The following is a 25,008-nucleotide window of genomic DNA, read 5'->3' as shown; positions in this document are numbered from 1 at the left end:
GTATTTGCAAAGCACACTCTGCAGGGAAAAGGATGTGGGTGGCTATCTATAAATTTTCTTCTATGCTCTTCTTTGACATTATACTTTCAAAAGTTATTACATAGGAAATCCCCATGGATGACTAATTCTTAAATTGAATAAATAGCTCACACAACATAGGAATCCTAGAAGTAACAACAGAGGAAAACAGCCAATTTTACACCTCTGAGAAAGGCAACAAAGACATTCATTAATCATTACCCAGAGAATAGTGATGACTGGTAATTTGTCTTTCCCTTAACTTAATGAGAAAATAAGAACTACTATCAAGTTCCTTTTCATGTATGACACTGCATATTGCAGATTTGGCAAGAATGGGAATGGAGGGTTCTGTTGTCTTCCTCTGTCACCATAACAAAAATAAAACAGCTAAGTGTTAGGGCTAAATCATTAATATTGAATTGTACATAGGTTAATTACTCCCCTGGTTATATACATACTTTCATTTTGCTCTATTTTTGATAGGGAAATAATTAAGTAATATAATTTTTTGAAGTATATTTATTTATTTTGAGAGAGAGAGAGAGCACAAGCATGAGCAGGGGTGGTGCAGAAAAAGAGAAAAAGAGAGAGAATCCCAAGCAGGCTCTGCCAGGCTTCTGTGGGACTCAAACACATGAACCATGAGATCATGACCTAAGCCAAAGTCAAGAACAGACACTTAATCAACTAAGCCACCCGGGCACCGCAGGCAGTATAATTATTATCACTCCTTTAGCTCTAAGGGTACAAATGAGTATGGATAGACCATGGAAGAGGCACTAAGAATCTAGGAATAGGAAAGTTGAGAAGCACACCGACTGTAGAAGTCTAGACAGAGATGTATTTGAAAGACTAGGTAGATATCTGTAAACCAATAGATTCCAAGTGCCAGAAACAAAGTTTACACAATAGATCAGAAGTGATATTTGAAATTAGATACCACACAGAGATGTCAGCAATGACAGGTAAATACCATTTAGATCAGTGCTTCTCAAATTTGAATGTGCATACATATTATCTGGGAGTCTTATTAAATTGCACATTCTGATTCAACAATACAGGAGCAGAATCTGAAATTCTGTACTTCTAGCAAGTTCCCAGAGAATGTCAAGGCAGACAGTCCATATACCACCCTTAGAGTATCAAGAATTTAGTCTATACAGAAACGGAAATATCAGAAAGTCAGGAAAGGGGTCTAGAGGCCACAAGATAAGAACTCTAGTCACAACACGATGCTAACAATGCCTTTGGCCTCAACCAGTATGTTCTGTACGTCTGCCTCTTTCCCACACAGCAGTCAGTCCCAGGGTATGGAGAGTCCACGGCCCAGACACAGAAGCAAGTGAGCCAGAGGAAGAAGGAAAACAGATTGGAAGAACAAACTGAAGGGCAAATGCCAATACTATCCAACCCAAGTGTCAATTCAAACCATTGTATTTCACCGACTCTCAGATTTCGATTTTAATGGAGGGGAGACAACAATTTGGTGTTTCTTTGATACAAATTGGAGAAAAACTTTGCTTCATTTCTCATTTAACTTTCTCATTTAAAGACCTCTCCATATTTTTCGACAGGCAGTTTAACATGGTGGCTAACTGTCTAGAGATCTGGAAGTCAGATTGCCAGAATTTTAATTCTAGTCTAACATTCGTCATAATACTAACATTCATCTCATCACACAAGTCATATTACTGACTCTGGGTCTCAGTTTCACTGGGTCTCAGTTTCCTCCCCTGCAAAATGGGGGCAAGGAGAATACTTTGCTGTCAGAAGCATTGTGGTGACCGAATGAAAACATACAAAAGCCTTAGAAAGGTGCCTGGCACAGCAAACAGTAAGTGTGCACCATTACAATAAAGCGTCAGCGTGGCATTCCTGCAGCCACCTCTCCAGCAGCGCAGGGCTGAAGAGCTTCAGCTCTGCCGTGGGAATGCAAAGGCCAGGGAAGAACTGAGCCGAAACCGAATGACCAGTTGTTCTCCTCACACCCAGGGATAGAAGGATCCACTGTCAAAACCTCAGTGTACTTGGCACTCTACTTACATAGCTCAAGGTTATTTAACAAAGGGGAGATGTATTTCTGCTCTCCAGTCATTAGCTCTGCAACATTTCCAATCTCAGTTGACTCATTGTTCACTCTATTAACCTATTTTCAGTAACTTTCTAGATGTTAGTGACTTAGATTGGAAAATATCTGAATTAAGAATATTTCCTATTAAATAAAAATATGATTTAAAGAGAAAGATTTAGGGATATGCATTCCAGCACATCTAATTTGTTAGGATTGCTCCTACCATCCATTCATTGAGCTATTACATACCAAATCCATATTCTAATTATTCTTTACGTAATTCCATCTTGAATTTTCCTTTTTCTGTCTTTCTAGGTGACACTTCCCTTTTATCCTCTATGTCTCTCATGTCACTGCCTGTAAATAAATACTGTTATGGGGGCACCTGGGGGGCTCAGTCAGGCATTCGACTTTGGCTTAGGTCATGATCTCATGGTTTGTGGGTTTGAGCCCACATCAAGCTCTGTGCTGACAGCTGGAGGTGTGTTTCCCTTTCTCTCTGCTCCCTCCCTGCTCTCATTCTTTCTCTGAAAAGTAAATATTTTTAAAAAGTATTTTAAAAAATACTGGTATGTTCTCTTGTCTCTAACCATCCCGTGCTTTAGACTCTCCTGTGCCCCATGGCTATTAACCTGTCTAAGATTTTGTCAAGCTTCTACTTTTCTCAGGAATCTTGTCTTCCACATCAAGCCTAAACTCTTTTGCCCAGCATAACCTAACATTTCTATTTGACCTCTCTGCATCTTACCCATCTTTGAAAGCAACAAACTGTGTACCACTCCATCCAACTACCATGCCGTCCTTGGTTGTCATTCTCCTTTGCTTTGTTTGTCCCCTTTTTCAGTTGACTCTCATGATCATAAAGCGCATTCACCAAGATACGCATGAAGTAAATTCCATGAATTTGACTGGCAGTCAACTGGGGTACACACATTAAGAAAAGAAAAACAGAAAGCGCTCAAAAATACATTTACCCATATCTTTTTCTCAAAATTCTGAATTCAGCTGAAGATTTACACAAAAGTGACATATTCCAAAGTGTGTTATAGTTTAGAACAAAGTTCTTGTATTGGAGGTGAATCCTGTGACTGACATATTATCCATTGTTTGACTACAGGTCAACATATCTGAGCTGAACACGATCCCTGCACCCTGCCTGGGATCACATTACCCGTCTACACATGGGTACATAAAGCTGTCGGACTGTTATTTCAGAAGATGGACAAGGAAGAAGTGATGACATGGGTCACCTGCCACCAGGAATATAGCTTTATGGCATGATATAGCTGCTAAATGGTCCATTGATCATTCTTCAAGACACCTGAGGTGTTTAACGTTTGCCACCCAGGCTGTATAAAGAGCAGTAGTCAAACTATATTAGGCTTAAGTAACTCTTTTCTAAGTGTTTTTTCCAAATATCAAAACCAGATTTAATGAATATATTTTTAAAGTTAAGGTATGGAAAAAAATTATAAAGATGGAAACAGAGCAGCAAAAACTTCTCTACTCTATCACTCCTTTACTAACAATAAAGTATGATAGACAATTTATATTCATCTCTTTTTTAAGTACTGACATGTGTTCAACATATATATGTATGTATCTGTCTATATCTGTATCAATATATCTGTATGTATGTAGGTATGTGTGTGTGTGTGTGTGTATATGTAGGCATGTGTGTACATATATATGTATATGCATGCATATACATAAATTAGGCATGATTCATATATGATACTCAACATTTAAGTGGATTGACACTTAATGGCTGTCTCCCAGTAACAAAGATACCATTATATGTTATACACTGTTTGGTTCCATGCCTGTGTCTTCAATCTCAGCCCAAAATGAAAGAGAAAGCAGGGATGAAGAAAGGGGAAGTATAACAAAAAAAAAAAAAGAGTAAACTATGATAAATAGTATTAAAAAGTTAGCAATAGGCTGAAATAATTAAATTAAAAACCAATTTATTAGGGTTGCTAGGGAAGACTTCCCTAAGGGCATTTTAGCTTTGAACTAAAGCATAAAGAAGACATTTACTGATTATCCATATGCACCAGGCACAATGTGCTGCATCATTTTTCACATTTTCTGGTAATCTATTTCCAACTCAATCATAAAGAAATGCATGTGAATATCTCACAAAATTTAATTCCTATTTGGAACATTTGTGTTTGAAATGCTGCCAATTCTGGCATATTTATCATTTTATTCATCTCTAACATTCTATGCAGTTTGTCATACATTAGGGCACACTGTTTTTAAACCAACACAGTGAGTATTTTATAAGACTTTTCTGTGTCCATGCTTCATAGACAATGCTTGTAGATTATGTTTGACATAAATATAATATTAATCAACAACTTGTTAAAATAGAGTTTTTTGATTATAAAACCATCAATTATAAATGCTTCTTTTTGAAAATAGTTTTGGAGTAGCAGCCTGTGATACAGGTTTCCTACTTCTTAATCAAGCACCTCTGAAGAAACAGAAAATACAACTTGGGTACAGCAATGAAAATAATACATGAAAGTTGAGGTATTATGAAAAGCTAGAAGATTTCCACTAATTTCAGAGTGATAAAACTCAATAAAATTCCAACCAATAGCTGTGCACATTATACCCTGAGAAAGACAGACACCCAGTAATTGGGAAAGAGCCAACCATCTCCCACCACAACCAAATATCCAGTGAATCAAAACACACCAAGTCTCTGTATCAACAAGGCTGCTGGGCAGCCAAGTCAGAGCAAGGGTGGTGGGTGGAGAAGGCACCATGCCCCCTCTCAGGAATAGATCCACAATTAAATGTCCAGGAGGAGGAAAAGGCTGGAAAAAATTCAGCCACAATGCATACTTACAAGAGTAGTTTTTCACATACAACATTGAGGTTATCAAAAAGGAAAGATTCCTTCTTAATCCAACAAAACTGAACAAAATAAAAACCAGCCAACACTGGAGGGTTAGGTTGGGAATAATTCATGGGAACATATCATAGAGCTGTAGTACTAAAAAGGGCATAATAAAAGTTATAGAGAAATTCACTTACCCTATCTTTCAGCAAATGTTTTAAAATAAATTGATGAAGAAATATTAGCCTTGGGACTGTGGGGACAAATATTCCTAGAAAAAGTGTCATACTCAATATTCAGAGAAATAGTCTCTAAAAGTAGCTTATAAAGGAAAAAAGAAAAAATATTCATTTTTCTTAGTAGGCTTTTGGAAAACATAACTTTTTGAAGCCAAATAACACAGGATGGAAATAATCATGATGAAAATTTAAAAGACAAAGGTGAAGTAAATGAGGATTTTTAGAAAGTATAAAATATAGTAGTAGAGGGGCACCTTAGTGGCTCAGTTGGTTAAACCTCTGACTTTGGCTCAGGTCATGATCTCGCAGTCCATGCGTTCAAGTCCCACATTGGGCTCTGTGCTGACGGATCAGAGCCTGGAGCCTGCTTCGGATACTGTGTCTCCCTCTCTCTGCCCCTCCCCTGTTCTCTCTCTCTCTCTCTCTCTCTCCTTCTCTCTCTCTCTCTCTGTCTCTCTCTCTCTCCCTCAAATTTAAAAATTTTAATAAATAAATAAATAAACATTAAAAATTTAAAAAAGAAAAACTAATAAAGCTTTAGGGGTACAATGGTAACTCAGCTGACCCAGGATTGGGTCAGTTACAAGACAGAGGGGGGGAATGTAAGGACTGCAGGTTTGAGACATTAGAAGGGCAAACATTGCCCAAGGCAAGAGGGACCACCCTTGTAATACCCTTAACATTCCTAAGGGCAGGCCTAGATCAGTTATTGCTTAAGGCTAGTTACACCCTATGTGAGGGTCCTGGGTCCTGGGTCTACTCTGATTGGTTAACACTCTAAATGTTGTAATTGGATAAACCTGCTATAGATAATATTGTATAATAATAATTGGATCACTGTACCTATGTCACAATTTCCTGTAACTCCCCCTTCCCAAACTCATAAAAGCCTTGCCCCACCTTTGTTCGGGGCTCTCAGCATGGATCCACCACGCCGGTGAAGTCTGTGAGTCCGAGTTTAGGCCCTGGTGAGCCTAAACCCGTAATAAAGCCCTTTGCTTTTGCAAAAAAAAAAAAACAAAACAAAACCTAATAAAATAAAATACAGTAGTAGAATTAAGATATACAGAGGAAGCAGTAAAGGGCAGAACTTGCTGACATGAGAAACCAAATCAATGAAGTATAAGACACTCTTGTAAAACTCTTAGAATGCCAAGAAAAAAAAGAAGAATGTAAAGAAAGGGAAGGAAGAAAGGGAAAGGAGGGGAGGAAGGAGGGAGGGGAAATGGAAGGGAGAGGAGGGAGGGAAGGAGGCAGGGAAGGAGGAAGGAAGGAGGGAAGGAAGGAAAAGGAGGGGAGGGGAGGGTGGAATGGGAGGGGAGAGAAGGAAGAAGGCAGGGAGGAAGGAGGGAAGGAAGGAAGAGAGGCAGACTGATTGACTGGAAATAATGAGAACAATGGTAAGAGAAGTGAAGAATAAGGCATGGGGATCAATCTAAGAATACAAGCGGGAAAAGCAAACAAATTAAGATGAAAACAATAACCAGACTCACAATTGACATTTTTCCTGCTTAAACAGAAAAGCAGTAATGTTTCCAGCCAGTCAAAAGCGATTGTCTTTGAGAAGTGGGCTCTACATATATATGTACCCTGGAAAAATATTTGAATTACCAGAATAAAATAAGAACTCCACAAGTATTCAGCTATACATACAAAAATAAACATCAGGTCAGCCACAAATTTCTATTTTTCTACCCTAAATATCTGAAAAAAATGGTATAACATCTATAGTCACTGCAGGAGAAAAGATTATTATTCAAAAATGTTCTATCCTGTAACATAATCTACATGTATGAAGGAAATAGAAAGCTGTCCTTATATCACAGGAACTCAGAAGATGTATTAAACCTTTTCTACTTTTAAAGTTATTTGAGGGGCGTCTGGATGGCTCAGTCGGTTAAGCATTCTAATTCAGCTCAGGTCATGATCTCTTGGTCAGTGAGTTTGAGCCCTGTGCTGACAGCTCAGAACCCGGAGCCTGCTTCAGATTCTGTGTCTCCCTCTCTCTCTCTGCCCCTGCCCCACTCACACTCTGTCTCTCTGTCTCTCAAAAATTAACAAATGTTAAAAAATGCTTTTAAGTTATTTGAACATACATTTCAATAAAGCACAGTAAATATCAACAGTAACTAAAAAATGGGAAGAAATGTCATAAAGACTAAATGACATGTGTTCTTAACAAATTGGAACCTCAAACTCAGAGAAATAGTTGATTATGTTCTACAGAGAATTCCACAGAGTAGGGAAGAAATTTGACTTTAAATGTTTGACTCAGCTGGTAATTATTTTTCTTCTATTACTCTTGTCTTGGGAAATGTGTTTGGTGACTGCATCTTTACAATTCATCTTCTGATATACCCAAAAATGTGAAAGCAGGGTCTCAAAGAGACATCACTACATCCACGTTCATAGCAGTATTATTCTCCATTGCCAAAGGGTCACCAGCCCAAATGTCCACTGATGAATAAACAAAATGTGATCTATACTTACAATGGAAAGTATTCAGCCTTAAGTATAAACAAACAGAAAATACTAACACATGCCACAATATGAATGAAAGTGGAAGGCTATGCTGAATGAAAATAACCAGCCCACAAAAAGACAAATATGGGGATCTCAAGAACAATAAAACTCACAGAAATACAATGGAGGTTGCCAGGGGTTGGGGAGGGTGGGGAATAGGGAGTTATTGTTTCCTAAGAATGGAATCTCAGCTTTGCAAGGCGAAAAAGCTCTGGAGGTTATGTGCACAGTGATGTGAGTATACTTAACACTACTGAACTATGCACTTTAAAAAGGTTAAAATGGTAAATTTTATGTTATATGTGTTTCAGCACAATTAAAGATGTTTTGAATTTTTAAAAATGCCTAATGAGCCAGTGTTTATTAATTTAAAAGAAAACTAATAAACCACCCAGTGGCTTGTTATCATCTGTGACAATGATCTTCATATCATACCCCACTTCACTCTGCACTAAGAATGCTGTAAAATCTGTACATGCAGTTAGAGCTCAATAACATAAAAATACGTGTTCATGTACGTACATGAAAAATACATGCACATAAAAATAGGAAGGGAAATAATGCTTAATACAATAGACCATGCAGGCACCTGGGTGGCTCAGTTGGTAAAGCATCTGACTTGAGGTTAGGTCATGATCTCACTGTTTGTGCTTTAAGCCCTGGGTGGGACTTGGTGCTGACAACTCAGAGCCCGGAACCTGCTTAGGATTCTGGGTCTCCCTGTCTCTCTGCCCCTCCCCAGCTTGTGCCTGTGCATATGAGCCCTCTCTCACATGCATGCACACTCTCAAAAATAAATAAATCTTTTATAAAAGGTCAGTTAAAAACTTGTTTTCAAATACAATAGACCATGATTCCCAACTGAGGCAATACCACTCCCAAAAGTCCAATATTGGTTATAAGACAGAGGGAAAAAAAAAAAAAAAAAAAAAAAAACCTTGGACTTTATAAAACACATGTAAATATAAAGAGGTCAATAGATATACAGTATATCCACGGCATTAAAATTTTATGGAATGATGGGGAAGGCAACTAGAAAATGTCAGAAAAAGAAGGCAAAGCCCCGCCCACCCGGAAGGTAGGAATCAATGGGGAATGTTGGAGAAATGGGACTCCTCTTGCATAGCCTTACAGACTACAAAGGAGCTTGGATTTTATTCTGAGGACAAAGGGAAGCTATGGAGGAACTTTAAAGCAAGAGAGGAATGTGTCCAATTCATAGTTTAAGATTACTTTCTTGTTATGAGAAAAGTCTGTTGGTCAGAAACAAAGGCTTGTCTTTCTCTGACTGATTAATTTCTCTTAGCATCACACGTTCTAATTCCATCCATCCCCTAGTCATTGCAAATGGCAAGATTTCATTCTTTACGATTGCCAGGCAATACTCCATGGAGTGTGTGTGTGTGTGTGTGTGTGTGTGTGTGTGTGTGTGTGTGTGTTTGTATCACATCTTCTTTACCCATTCATCCATCAGACATCGTCAGCTTTAACTCGCCTTTATACTACCTTCTCCTCTTCACAGGATCTCTACTTCTCAGATCCTAACGCAGCCTGGATTTTCAGATTTCCCTATAAAGCATCTACAGTATAGTTCCGATGCCCCCTATTCAACTGTGCACTGAACCACTATTCCTCCTACACTCTCTGCTCTAGCCATTCTGGCCACCTCTCTCTTCTTTCCTGTAGGAAATTTGCATTCACCAATATGTGGTTCCAGCAGCCTGATACACTCTTTTCTTCCAAAAGCTACAGGGCTAGGCTCTTTTCATCCTTTAACATTTAGCCTAAAGTATCATCTTCTCAAAGACGCATGTCTTTATTACCCATCCTTAGAAGATTCTACATGATCCCAGTTATCCTGTTGATAGGTTATTCCCTAATAATTATAATGCATAATTATTTTGTACATCTCTCTTCTTTATTTTTACTCTGTCTTCTTCATTCAGTATATGCTCCACATGGGTAGGATCTGTGCCTATTTTGTTCGTTACAATGCAGCGTGACACACAGAGAGGCCTAAAAATGGCTTCAACTGTATTCTCAGGGAATGAATAAATGAATGAATGCCACTCTCTTGTACAGAACCCTCTCCCTCTTCTACTTTAACTTAGTTAATATCAAGTGCCTCTCAGATTTATGCACTTCTTATGGAAAAGTGTCCTTCGATCCCCTCATTCCTATCTTTCTGTGTGCTCTCTTGGCGTCCTATAGATCCTTGGCATCCTATAGTAGTTCCCTCACCTGTTACTGTGGTATTTCCTCTAATCTACACCTCAAAGTAATTTTGAATTTATCTGATGTGTTAAAATTCTTCCCACCTTCGTTCAATAAAGTTCTGCAGTTCAGATCAATCAAAAACTTCCTTACAGTAACTTAAAAATTAAAAAAGGGGCTTCCATTCTCTGTCAAAATGGAGTAACAGAGACTAGATTTCCCTGCCCAACTTAACAAAAAGTCAGATAAAATATGTAAAATAACCATTTTCAAGACACTAAACATGAGACCACAAATAATGGTGGTTGCTGAGGGATAGGAAAAGAGACTGAGCACTGCGTCTACCCCAACTTACAGCATCAAAGGGTTTCCAGGCCACATGTAAGGAAGGGGAACCAGGAAGAGCCCAGTGGACTACCTAAGCTGAGAAGGCGCAGCAGAGTCGCAGGCAACCAAAGCAGCTGGAGTTCACAAAACATGGTTCTGGAAAGAAAAGAGCAGCACAGGGAGAGAACATCAGATATGTGCCCTGGGTAGTTATAAGATTGTGCATTCAAGGAAACCACCTAGGCGAGGAATAAAATACCCAGAAAGGGTTAGAGGAAAGACCAAGAGGCACCCCTACAGAATTGACCATGCTGCCTCTTCTCAAGCCAAACTAGAAAAAATTCATGACTTACGGGGCATGTGGTAAAGTAACTGTGAAAGTGAGTAGAATTTGTAGGTATTTAGAGGATAGGATGAGAAAACAGTGTTATAGACAATTCTATTCTAATACACTAAACATACATAAAATAGAAAAAAAATTTGAAAGACAAACTATCAAAGCTCACTCTGAAAGAAATACCCAGGGGCACCTGGGTCGCTCAGTCGGTTAAGCATCTGGCTTCAGCTCAGGTCATGATCTAGCGGTCCATGGGTTCGAGCCCCACGGAGGGCTCTGTTCTGACAGCTCAGAGCTCAGTCTGGAGCCTGCTTCCTCTCTCTCTTCCCCTCCCCCACTCAGCCTCTGTCTCTCTCTCTCAAAATAAAATAAAGACATAAAAAATTTAAAAAATAAAAGAAATAGACAACCAGAATAAATCTATGGTTATTACAACAAATTTAAAATCCTTCACACACAAAAATTTTATTCCCAGATAGATTCAATAGTGAATCTTACAAAGCATTTAAAGAAAAAATAACTGTAATATAGTTACATAAAATATGTAATAATAAAACATATATATTTACATATATTTATAACATATATGCCTACAAATATATCACATATATTTATAACATATATGTCTATATTTTATAGCATATAGCATAACATATAGCATATAACATATATGCCTATATGTTATATATGGATTTACATATATTTACACGAGCCTATATGTATAGCATATAACATAACATATAGCATATAACATATTTATAACATATAGACCTATAAATACAATAATAATAATATGTTACAAACATATACATCCTATATAAAATCTTCCTAAAAACTGTAACAGAGGAAACACTTTCCAAGTTATTTGATAAAGACATCATCACCTTTATGGCAAAATCAGAAAGGCACAACAAGAAAACTACACATCAATTTTCCTTATGAACATAGAAGGCAAAACTCCTTTTTTTTAGAGAAGGAGAGAGAGAGAGAGAGAGAGAGCATGTGCAAGCAGGGGAGGTGGTAGAGGAGCAGAGGAAGAGGAAGAGAGAGGCTTCACACTCAGCATGGACCCCAACACAGAGCTCGATCCCACCACCGTGGGATCATGACCCAAACTGGAAATAACCCCAATGTCCATCAACAGGTGAATAAATAAACAAAATGTAGTATAGTTGACAATGGAATAGTACTTACTAATAAAGGGGAATCAACCATCAATACTCAATACAACATGGATCAATCTAAAAATAATGGTGCTAAGTAAAATAAGCCACATAAAAACAAATACCTACTATATGATTTTATTTATTTAAAGTTCTAGAAAATAAAAGCTAATCAGTGTGACAGAGGTAGTGGAATAGTGGTGGCCTGGGAACAGAGGTGGAGAAGGTGAAGGGGAGGGAGAGATTATAAAGAGGCATGAAGAATTTTTGATTGTGATGAATATGTTATTATCTTGATTATGGTGGTGGTTTTATAGAAGTACATATGTGTTAAGATTTATCAAAAATACGCACTTTAAATATTTGCATTTCTATGATATCTCACTAAAGTTGCAAAAAAATAAAAAGTGTCTGAGATAAATGCCCTACACAGAGGTCTTATAGGCTGTGAGCAGGCCCAAATTAAGATTGTGCCCATGAAACTGAGACTGAAATTGCTTCAGGTCATCTAAGACTCCGTGCACGGATAACCTACATCACTTCAGGCAGCCATCCTGAAGAGGCTAAGCCACATCCTGTAAAACTTTTCTATATCTAATGCTGAAATGAGAATGCCAACAGTTGGCCCAACTTAAAAATATTCAAAAGGTTGATACAATATAAAGAGAAACTGGGAGCCTGGTGAATAGACTAGGTTTTCTAGAAATATTTTTGCAATTAGCTAACTGTGATGTGGAACATATCCCTTGGTGTCTTAGACTATTACTATTTTCCATTTATATATTTCACATGTTGGACTCATTTTATAGAATCCCTTTCAGGGGTGCCTGGGTGGCTCAGTCAGTTGAGCATCTGACTTCAGCTCAGGTCGTGATCTCATGGTTTGTGAGTTCGAGCCCCACGTCAGTCTTTGTGCTGACCACTAGCTCAGAGCCTGGAGCCTGCTTCAGATTCTGTGTCTCCTTCTCTCTCTGCTCCTCCCCTGTTCATGCTCTGTCTCTTTCTGTCTCTCAAAAATAAATAAATGTAAAAAAATTTTTTTTAAAGAATCCCTTTCAGAGCTATGATTCGAGACCTATTCCTACATTATTTCTTTCTGTCATGGTATTTTTCTCTAACCTATGAAAATATACATGTGTCTAAAATCAAGAGAAATACCAGAAGAAGATCAAATTAATAGATATTTATTTCTAGATTGTACAAGTGGCAACAATTGTCACTACCATTAGAGTGAGTTCCTCAATCACCAAATATTTATTAAGCTCCTATAGTGTATAGTTGTTTATTATGTTTATAGAATAAGTAGAGTATTAATAGTTGGTCAGCATGTTCTTCATACTTACAGGCTCAAAGATGAAATGAAAGGCATTTTAGATGTCACCAGTTTTTTTCTACCATAAAAATTGCTAAAACATAAAATTTCCAAAAATTATTTTCACCAGAATCCATTCCTAATCATAGTTCAGAATGCCCTAAAGAATCCAGGGCACTCCCCTCTCTAAGAATTTGCCTTCTAAAAAATAAACAAGTAGCACTTGATATTGTCTACTCTGTTTGGGTCCTATATCATCACTGAACTGGAAAGAAACCCCCTAAATATTTGTGGCGAAAGTTCCTGCCAAAATTCAGCTTTTGTAAGATGGCCCTCAACCACAAACCTACAGTTAGGGATTAACTTCTTTAGTCAAATAAAAATAATGCTAAGTGTCCCTTCAAATGGTAGAGATTATTACTCTAGACAAGAGATCGCAGTGGAGTTTAAAGCTCAAAAAATAGTACTAAAATCTAGATTAATGGAGAATTTTCCTTGAGTTTTAAGACAGTTTCCTTGAGTTTAAAGGAAGTTAAAACTTCCTTACGTTTTAAATGGGCAGAAGTTCAGAATTGTAGCCCTCTTAAAGAAGCACTATTTCTTTTTGATGTGAACATACAGCAACATCTTTTAAAAGCTCATCTTCAGCTGGGATAAGATCATTCTCCTATCTTAGGTGTATGTTCAGGAATTGAAAAGTGCATTACTTTGGTAAAAAGGAAAATTTCTGATGGTAAATAACATTATACAAAAATTTTACTTTAAGGATTATTATGATAAAGTATCTAATCTTTTCAGAACGAATAGGCTAAGAGATACTCAAGTATATTTTTCAAAATTCTTTTTTTTTACCATTTTAAGGAAACTAGAGGTCTGGATTCAAATTCATTTTAGGCAAGCAAGTCTATTCACCTATTTCATTTATTTTCTATTATGTGGGAATATTTGATTCATTTATTCATCCAGCAAATATGTAATGGACTCCTTGTGGGTGTCAGACACATAGCGGTTGTGGTTGGTAGAACAGAAGTGAAGACATGGCATGCAGACATGTTCCTGGTCCTGGAGGAGTTCACAGACCACTAGGGAAAACAGGTACTTAACTAGAGTAGGAGAGACCCTCTCACTGTTCCAGACAGCAGCAGAGAAGTCCCTACAGAGAGATAGGGTTTGACCTAAGCTTTAGAAACAGTATTACCAGGAATTTGTTATAAGCAAGAAGAGAAAGAAGATTCCAAACAAAGATATCGCCATGTGCAAATGCTCAGATATAGCAGAATGTCACTGGTTCTTTTTGAGACAGGGAAGTTACAAGGTTTAGTTTCAGCACTTAGGAACTTGGCATGAGAAGACAGAAATATAACCATAAAGACCTGGGTACAGATATAAATATAGAATAACCCTAGAGTGAGATGGTGAGGGACAGATCTTACAGGATGTCGAACATAGTTTAAGATCTTTAGATATGAAATTATTGGGATATATAAAGACTTTTAAACAAAGGAATGGAATGATCAGATTTGGGCTTTAGAAATGGAACTTAAATCAAAGTAGTTTTCAATTCTGTAAGAAGCCCTACCAAATAATGCTTTTCATGAAGTTCTACCAAGTTTCAGGTGGACCTCAAGTGAAGGTAAGGAAAGAAGGACAAGGGAGACAAGAGAGGCTCAATCCTCTGATTCCGAGGACATCATAGTCTTCTCTTTCTATCTGTGTGGTTGTTTGGATGCACCTGAGAGTTAGCTTGATTTTAAAAGATTTGGCTACATTTTCTTAAGTTTGAAAACCACTGCAGAAGAACTACGGGGAACCTATACTATCATCAGGGGAAATAAAAAGTTATTGCAGTAGGGCAGGTAGTAGATAACACAAACTGAGGCAGTATAAGAGAGCTTGCTACTTTCATTTATATATTAGAATGTTGTGAAACAAAATAAAAGTCAGAGAGAGCAAGTATATGAGTATAATCAACTGACCTTTGACAAGGGAGCATACGCAATACAATAGAGCAAAGATAGTCACTTTAATAAATGATGCTGGAAGAGTAGATCACCCATGTACAAAAATAGTAAACCTAAACATAGACCTCACACTCTTTGTAAAACTCAGAATGTAAAATTTGCAGACTTAAAGGTAAAACACAAAACTATAAAACATACTGAAGGCAACATAGATGAAAACGTGGATGACCTTGGGTATGTCAATGACTTTGAGATACAACACCAAAGGCACGATCCATGAAAGAAATAATTGGTAAACTGGACTTCATTAAAATTAGAAAATTCTGCTCTGTGAAAGACACAGTTAAGAGAATGAAAAGGCAAGACAAAGACTGGGAGAAAATATTTGCAAAAGGGACAGGTGATTAAGCACTGTCATACAAACTATACAAAGAATTCCTAAAACTCAAAGATAAGAAAACAAACAGCCTGATTTTAAAATGGACAAAAACACTAACAGACACATCACCAAAAAATAGTTATCGGTGGCAAAAAAAATTTTTTTAAATGTTCAGTATCATATGTCATCAGGAAAATGGAAACTAAAATGAGATACTACTGCACACCTAGAAGAATGGCCAAAATCCCCAATACTAATGACATATGACATCATACGCTTATAAGTGTGCAACAATAGGAGCGCTTATTCATGGGAATGCAAGATGGTGCAGTTACTTTGGAAGACAAGTGGACATTTATTATCAAACTAAGAATACTCTTACCATGTGATCCAGCAATCACACTCCCTGGTATTCACCCAAAGAAAATGAAAACTTATGTTCACACAAAAACCTGCACATAAATGTTTACAGCATTCAACCATACCATTTATAATAACTCTCTTCCAAACTGAAGGATTGTTTGACTGAGTCAAATATAACTTCCAATATGTAATTTATGTTACTTAGGATATGATAGAGATATTTAATATTTGTCTTTTGTAGAATTAAAAGAATTAGAAATAATTTTAATGGAAAGAGCCCAAATTCTCAAGTGTCCGTTGAGTGATGAATGAATAAAGAAGCTGTGATACACACACACACACACACACACACACACACACACCCCAGAATATTACTCAGCCAAAAAAATGAAATCTTGCCATTTGCAACGATGTGGATGGAGCTAGAGTGCACTATGCTAAGCAAAATAAGTCAGTCAGAGAAAAACAAATATGGTATCACTCATATGTGGAATTGAAGAAACAAAACGAATGAGCAAAGGGAAAAAAAAGAGAAAGAGGCAAACCAAGAAATAGACTCAACTATAGAGAACAAACGGAGGATTGCCAGAGGGGAGGATGGGTTAAACAGGTGATGGGTACTAAGGAGCACACTTGGGATGAGCACTGGGTGTTGTATGTAAGTGATCAATCACTAGTTTTACTCCTGAAACTAATATTACACTGTATGTTAACTAACTAGAATTCAAATAAAAACTTAAAACAAGGGGCACCTGGGTGGCTCAGTCAATTAAGTGTCTGATTCTTGGTTTCAGCTCAGGTCATCATCTCACAGTTCACAGATTTGAGCCCCAAGTCAGGCTTCATGCTGGCAAAGCCTGCTTGGGATTCTCTCGCCCTCTCACTCTGCCCCCTCCCACTTGTATATGTTCTCTCCTTCTCTCTCTCTCTCTCTCTCTCTCTCTCTCTCTCTCTCAAAAATAAATGAATAAACTTTTAAAAACTTGAAACAAAGCAGAAAGAAATAATTTTAACGACTCCCCTAAATTCAGCAGAAGCTGAGAAAAAAATTGGCATCATTAACATATCGCTGATATTAAAAGAAATTCTCTACTTACAGAAGCTATAAATCAACTGAATACCAATTTAATGGGGAAGAGCTGGAAGATGGATGCAATTGCTGACAGGTAATGGTGAACGTGTAGGTCATTCTCCTAGGAAAGGGACTGGGCTGTTGCAAAGCTTCAGAGAAATCAGGTCAGTCCAGTCCTTGAGGCAAGGTAGGGTGTGGCCACTTGACCATTCTGTCTTGTCGAATGATAGCTTCCATGACAGATCATGAATCAGGTGCATCATTTAGCCAGGAACTAAATATTTATTTGACTAAATACAACAAGAAGACTATACCAACAGTTCCTAAGGCAAGTCAACTGTTTCAAGAAATTGGATCCAAATGTTTTGAAAATTATTGAATAATTTGATGAGTTGCACTTCAACTGAAATCATCCGGTAAGTAGTACTGCATTTTATATTAGTGTTTATTTAGAGAAAAATGTAATGTATTTTAAAATTTTTATCTACATATTAACTTATATCAATTGAATTTATTAAATATATCAATTTCCACTCCTTGATTAAATTGTAAAAGTGAAAAAAAAACACAAAATAAAGAATGCAAAGGGTTAAAACTCAATAGGCTGACCCCTATTTTTTCCCTATTAAGAAAAGTAATAATCATAATAAAACTGACCAGTATAATCCACTTAAGTCTTTTTTGTGAGAAAGTTTCCCAGTAGGTGCTCTGATGCAGTAAATGGGTCTGTAATCTTACATAATCTTAGGTCATGCCGAGTACAGATATTCTAGAGACCCAAGGACAAACCAGATAAAAACTGAGTAGCATGTGGAAGCCTTGAAAGTCATACATGTGTATAGGAAAATTTATTACAGTATGTAACAAAACTTTCTTGAATTTCAAAGTGTATACCTATTAAGCAAAAATTAACTGTTAAAATTCATGAGATTAGAGAGATTGAAAATAAGTGTGTAAAGAGAAAGATCTAAGTATTGATGTATTTGATCCACACCACTTAATCCACATCAAACCATTGGACTACTAACAAATGACAATATATTTAAATTGTATTAACATATTTAGATTTCATTCTGTTGTCATGTCTTAATACGGAACTCAGATTTTAAAACTATTTTTCAAGATATGCAAATGAGAGGCAATTAGTGAGTGTGTTGATTAATTGTAGAAGGCTGCTTCATGTACCAAAGTCTGCTACCATGGATAGCAATGACTTTCTGGCAGATGGCTTCACTTAGATAGGAGTTATTACAACTCATCTCACGTTACGGTGAGTTATTTTCAATGGCTCTCTACTACACACACACACTAACACACATTAACCAAGTAAAGAAGTCAGCGTTCGCCCCGTTCCTCGCAAAAAGGATCCTCTCTCAGCAAAGGATTTAGGCTGAAAGCAGGTAACTCTAAAAGATCCCTTCAGCCAGCTGCCGAGTCTTTGGAGACAGATGAACCTCACAGGGGTAGAAAATTCAAGAGGACACAGTACAATTAATAAACAATATGTCATTTGATTATTTTTTTAAGTTTATTTATTTATTTTGAGAGAGAGAGTGAGTGCGTACATGAGCCAGGTAGGGAAAGAGAAACAGGGAGACAGAGACTCATAAGTAGGCTCCTGGCCGGCAGCACAGAGTATACCGTGGGGCTTGAAGTCAAGAAACATGAGATCATAACCTGAACTGAAATCGGACACTTAGCCAACTGAGCCACCCAGGGGTCCCTGATTGTTTTGCAAATTATGTTCCATTTATTTTGTAAAATTATTTGAAGACTATGATACTCCAGTATCATACTTATGATACTTAAGAAAACATGTTTTTGTTTACGTGTGCATTTGCTATGAAACTCCCTTAGACCCTGAGAATCTTAAAGACTTATAATTTTAAAAACAGACATTTACTACATATCTAACATGTGGTAAGTGCTAGGCCATAAGCTTTACGTGCATTATTTTGTTTAATCTTCACATCTTTCTCCAGAAGATACTATTAGTGTGTTCATGTTACTGATTATTAATCTAGGGTTTAGCAACATTATGTAAACCAGGGGAGCCGACATAGTTTGTGAGAAGAGTGGAGGTTTTAAGGTTTACTTTGCAGCAATAACCCTCTTCTTCTGCACCATGCAATACTGCCTTCAAACCATAAAATTTCAAGTGCTTTAAGGGTATAAAGAACCTCCAAGGACTGCTTTCATTTAACCCTTATAACCACCACCCAGAGACACATCTTGTACGTTGCATGTAGAGCCCAGGCTCAGACCCAAGGCCACCATTGCCTTCATCTGGGCGTGATTTAAAAGAGATAACTTGCCAAATCTGAACAGCACATTCTTAACTAACAGCTACAATCATTTAGATTTCTAAACAACAGCTATGGAGGGGAAGATGTTGCCACAGTCCTATATAACATACACTAAGAAATAACTAAATGTGAAAATATTTTTCTTAAATTTCTAAGTACTTCTGCTTAAGTTAGCCTACCTATCTTCCCACCATTAGGTATTCTAAAGATAAAATGGGTAGGGAGACTTTTTTTTTTCTATTTAGCTAATAAAACTCATGTCCCCATGTTAGTGGTGATCATTTTAAACGTGGGGTTTTGGGGGCACCTGGGTGGCTCAGTCAGTTAAGCGTCTGGCTTTGGCTCAGGTCATGATCTCACAGTTTGTGGGTTTGAGCCCCACATTGGGCTCTGTGCTGACAGCTCAGAGCCTGGAGCCTGCTTCAGATTCTGTGTCTCCCTCTCTCTGATCCTCCCCTGCTTGCGCTCTCTCTCTCTCTCTCTCTCTCTCTCTGTGTCTCTCAAAAATAAATTTAAAAAAAACATTAAATAAAAAAACGGTGGGGTTTTATAGACAAGTCAATGATGGAAAAAAAGTAGGAAAATTAGATTTTGTATCCTTTGCTTTTGCTAGAATTTTAAATATTCTTAGGAGTTCATTTATTGGGAGATTTACTTGGTGTTTACTAAATTTTTCACAGAAAGGAGAGGATAAAATTGAGGACGTCTCATTAAATTACCTCGGGGATCTAAGTGCTGAAATTGTCTTTTGAAGCTCTTTGGGATAGGGTTTTGGAGAACTTCAGCACTTCCCTGTGAATTGCCACGTTGAGACCAATGGCAATAACTCAATAAACAGAATCTCACTACTGATCAAATATGCCAAAGCAACATTTATCTTTTGGTTATTCTTACTACACTGACATGTGAAAACCAAAGAGCTTTTTCCTTTCACTTAATCAGACATTTAATTGGTTTTCATTCAGAGTACAGTTTCTTCAGATCCATATTTAGCTTGCAGAAACAATGTGTTCGGCAAAAAAAACAATACTAATAAGGATGCAATTGAGAAATGTTGTATACTGTGAAATTACACTTTATATGCTCTTTGTTATATAGTATAGTTTAGTGTGCAGGCTGTTTACATAAAACCAGATATCCTGTACTTTGTGGAAGATGTAAGGAGTTTTCAAGTATAATTTTGATTCCATGTGATTTTTGCATGCTCGAATGTCAAAAGTTAGCCCTCGGTAAGATGTGGTACTTCTGCACTCAAAATAAAAACAGGCAACTTTTATTCACCTTTTTAAAAAATTAAGACTAAATTCCAGCATTAAAACATCAATATACTATGAAGACCCTAAGTTTTCTTCATAAAGATTCAAATTAAATGATATGCAAACACATACCAAATTTATACTGGCCACTAGGTCACTTCAGCATGGAAGAATCAAATGTCATGTATCCAAAACAAAACAAAAAAATTGAGTGCAATCATTACTCTCAATTCAGAAACCTGAAATGCTCACTAGACCTCTGGATCTTTTTCTTTCCTTCTTCTTCTTCTGGGTTTTTTTTTTTTTTTGGTCCCTCAAATGTGCATGAAGCACCTGAGAGTATTTGACATCTTTAACCTCTAAGGGAGCCCTAAAAGCATTCCGTGCCCTCCTGCGTCACATGGCACTGAATTAAGGTGGGACATCTTCCCCCTAGAGCACATCTGACTTCCAGCCTGCAACCTCTTCCTCTGAAGCTTTAACAGTCCCAGAAATTGCAAAGAAAACAATATAAAAGCACCTCCTGGATTAACAGACCATTACTGGTCCTCGGCACTTCAGCAGATGAAACCCCCTTGATCCCAGACTATAAAAACGCCTTCTGAAGAGTCTTCAGCTCCTCTTTGATTCTTGGCCCAAGTCTTAATTTTCTCACAGGGCTGAAGCTCTGTGTTTCATTAGAGATATCACCTTAAATCCCTGTGTGTCCTTACTTGTTTGAACGGGGTTTCTCCTCTCCAGATTCATCTGTATCTATTTTGAAGGTGAACTAATAAATATCAAAATATGTTCACGAGACCTATTGATAATAAGGGACAGGGCTGGGCTTTTTATTAGTTTGTTTATTAGATAAAGCCCAAAGGTTACGAATTTTCTTCATTTCAAATGCATATCATATAATCACTTTGTATTGAGTCCTCAGGTTAAAAACACCAAAAACACCCCTGTTAGGATTGAGTCCAGCTTTTATTCCACACTCAAAATTATTCTTGCACTGTTCTGTCTCCACTAAGTTAGAGAATCTCAAATGGTGATAATCAAAACTCACAAAACCTTTTCACCCCGCTCAACATAAATGATATTGTCACTAGCATCGAAGTCTATAGTTCTCCTATAAAGGTAAAATATGAAAACTTGAATCTTGGTACGAACCCAACCCTTAGTGTGCCAAATGCTGTTTATTCTGTATTTGGGCTGCTTTTTTGTAAATGCATTCTAATCTGTACAAATCAACAACAAAATACTTTTTTCCGAGGCATTATTTTAATCTATAGCTTGATCCACACACACAAAGCCTACAGTATCACTGGTTCCTTTTTAGTTGTTTAAAATGATAATAGTTCCATGGATGTTTCTTGAAAAATAACACACGCCTATTGAAAATTTTCACAATACAAAAAAGAACAAAAGGAAGAAGAAATAAAAGGGACTAACTAATAAGAAATTTAACTAATAAGAAATTTAAATGTTTAACTAATAAGAAATTTAAATGTTTCCTACTCGAGATTATTAATCAAACCAGGGACACTTGGGAGTTGAACTGAATACTTTTCTAAGGGAGACAGAATTACTCTGAACACAAATGTTTTTGTTATATGGGTTCGGCTGAGACAAATGTGTGAGTACCTCTAATCACACTATCAATGGACCCACATGAACGTTGACTTCCGTTCCTACCAAATCTTGTCTTTAGCTGAACATTAAAGGCATTTGCACAGGTGGGTAGGTGGGAGGTGAGCCTAAAACTGAGTCAGACAAATCCCCCAAATTACTCTTCCTGAAGAACCAGTGCCATACAAAGGTGGGTGGATGGAATTTGATGGCCAGCTGGGGAATCACTGGTTATTATGTGACCTGAGGCACGTCTAACCAGTCATGAGGAGGGTAATGACGAGTTTGTGAGAATATTGATCAATTCAGTGAGAAAGTGCACAAAGCACCTGGAACGATGCAGAGTTTCAATAATGTTTTGCTTTATTTTCATCCCTTTTGAAAATAAGAGCTATAACACTCTCCCATAAAAATTATCCAGCCTCTCCCATCACTGAAGACTTTTAGTAAGCATTTGTAAGAAACGATGCTGCACAATGTATAATGTGTATTAAAGCAACATTGTCCTACTCTAGGAACCCCATAATCCAAGGTTGGCAAAGCTGATGATTTTAAAGAACCTGAACATAAAGAAGATACCCATTCTACAGACACTTTTGTATACCATCCTGAAAATAATGAGAAATTGTTTGGTTAATCATTCACTCTTTGCATGATAAATATGTTAGAAAAATCAATGTATTAAAAAATAGATTGGGTGCTTATTGTGGGTTATTAATTTTAAAAAGTTTCAATTACTAAAGTTAGTGGATAACCATCCATAAAGAACATAATAGCATACCACCCGCCATGAATATCTGCTTTCATATAAATGTGTATATGTGTGTACATGCATATATAAATGTAGGTTTACACACATATTTATCTATATTCCAAGCATTTCTATAAAGTATTTTATGTGACTTACAAAAATATATATAATATAATACAAAATAATAAAATACATATTTATAATCAGAGAGGAACAGACTCTCCTAGTAAAAAAGATCATGAAAAATTATAAGCACATAAAAACAGGCCTTAAAGTCTTAAAGTCAGTTACCAAACATCAATTGCTAATCTGGCTCTGACTTTCCTAAGGGCCAATAGAGGTCAAAATAAAGAGGGAACACGGACTCCAGTATCCAAACTGATCATAAGACTAGACACCTGGTTGCTTCCAAGAAGCAATGCTTTTCCTCACACTGAGATTCAGTAGAAGTTTCTCTACTGAGGTTTCTCACAAATGGGATATTAAAAAACAGAGTGGAAAATGGAACAGCAACCCTTAGTAAACAAACTAGGTTTATTTTTTAAGAAACTGTATTCTGAGAACACCACAGTGTAAGTCCAGTAACCTAAACTGAAATTTTCTTCTTGGGAAAAATCCCCCAGAAAGAATGTTACCGGCTAAATCATAAAATAAAGGAGTATAAAAAGACCAAATACTCCTGTCTCATTTTCTCACTTGTAAAATGAGGGATGTGGACTACATCAGTTCTTAAGTTTGGGGTTCAATACAGAGCCTTATATATACAATAGCTAGCCTTAAGGCTTGGATACTAATACTTATATTAATTGAACAACAAAAATATTGGTAAAACTAAGAAAGAGAAACATTTGGAGAGGAGAGAAATAGTGTATCTTGGGTTGACTGACAATCTATCATTTCTCTGGGTGAACTAGACAAAGAGAAAACTAGTTTTCACAAATGAGAGACCTGTTGGCAGTGGGCTTTGTTTGAGTCATTCTAGCAAGCATGGTGTTTTTGAATTTGTTGTCAATCTTCAAAAATGAGAAGTTTTCACATAAAAATGTAAATTTCTGGCTTTTCTCAAAAGAGTTGGAAATATGGTTGGATAGCAACAATCAGCTGAAGCTGTGTGTGCACAAGGTCATGCTCTAGTACAAAGACACATGTTCCTCAGTGTCCCTTACTGTGAAGTTAAGTCAGCTGACTCTCATCATGGGGCTGTGCTATTTGCTTCATGTTGCAGATTAAGGAGAACAACACATATAACATCTCATATCCAAATTTCCCTTTTCAAAGTGAAAAGGTGATAGAGGGATGAAAATAATTTATTTCAAGAAAAGTTAGACTTCACAGTGGAAGTAAAGAAGATGCCTACCTATTTAAATATGATAGTTAATATGATCTGGAAATGGGGAAACATTGGCCAAAAAGCACGGACTCCCACTGACAGGATCAATGAGTTCTGGGGATCTAACACACACCATTGTGATTATAGTTAATCATTGCCAAGAGAGTAGATCTCAAATGTCCTCACCACAAAAAAGACATGGTAGTAATGTGTGGGGATAGAAATGTTAGCTAAAGCTATAGTAGCAATCATTTAGCAACAGGCAAGTGTATCAATACACTGTGCATCTTACAGAATGTATTAGGTCAATAATATCTTAAAGCTAGAGAAAATAAATTGCAAAGAATGAAAGAGGAATCTGAGGTTAGAGGATCCATAAGAGCTATATTAATCACAGTGTATTCAACTTATTTGGATCTTGGGGCCCGTAAGTGGCTTAGTCTGTTGTGCATCCAACTCTTGATTTCAGCTCAGGTCATGATCTCACAGTTCATGAGTTTGAGCCCTGCATCAGGCTCTGCACAGATGGCATGGAGTCTGCTTGGTATTTCTCTCTCTCTCTCTCTCTCTCTCTCTCTCTCTCTCTCTCTCACTCTCTCACCCTCTCTTTCTCTCTCTGCCCCTCCCCTACTCATGCTCTCTTTCTCTCTCTCAAAAATAAACAAACATTTAAAAAATTATAAACATATTTGTATCTTGAGTCACAGAGAGAAATTACAAATCCTAAAAAATCTGATTTTTGGTACAGCTAGCCTACTCGTTCCCAATAGTTACACAGTGCTCAAAGTTGTTCTATTTTATATGTAATCTTATTCAATAACCTATTTAATATAAAACAACATACTTCGGTTCAACAGGTTGCCTTCACTTAAAGTTTCCTGGAACAACTGAGAAAAGAACAAAAGATGGTATTTCCAAAAG

General features: G+C 37.0%; 1 long non-coding RNA gene across 1 annotated transcript in view; it reads right to left on the bottom strand.

Moving 5' to 3' along the window:
- Positions 1 to 10,326, bottom strand: part of LOC115287318 — a 79,231-nt gene extending 68,905 nt beyond the window's left edge. Inside the window, exon 1 of the long non-coding RNA XR_003906436.1 lies at positions 10,275 to 10,326. This is a non-coding gene — a long non-coding RNA (uncharacterized LOC115287318). The remainder of the gene's footprint in view (positions 1 to 10,274) is intronic.
- Between the last annotated feature and the right edge of the window lie 14,682 nt (positions 10,327 to 25,008).

This window comes from Suricata suricatta, chromosome 1 (genome assembly GCF_006229205.1).
Source record: "Suricata suricatta isolate VVHF042 chromosome 1, meerkat_22Aug2017_6uvM2_HiC, whole genome shotgun sequence".
Lineage (NCBI taxonomy): Eukaryota > Metazoa > Chordata > Mammalia > Carnivora > Herpestidae > Suricata > Suricata suricatta.
This window is presented reverse-complemented; position numbering and strand designations above follow the sequence as displayed.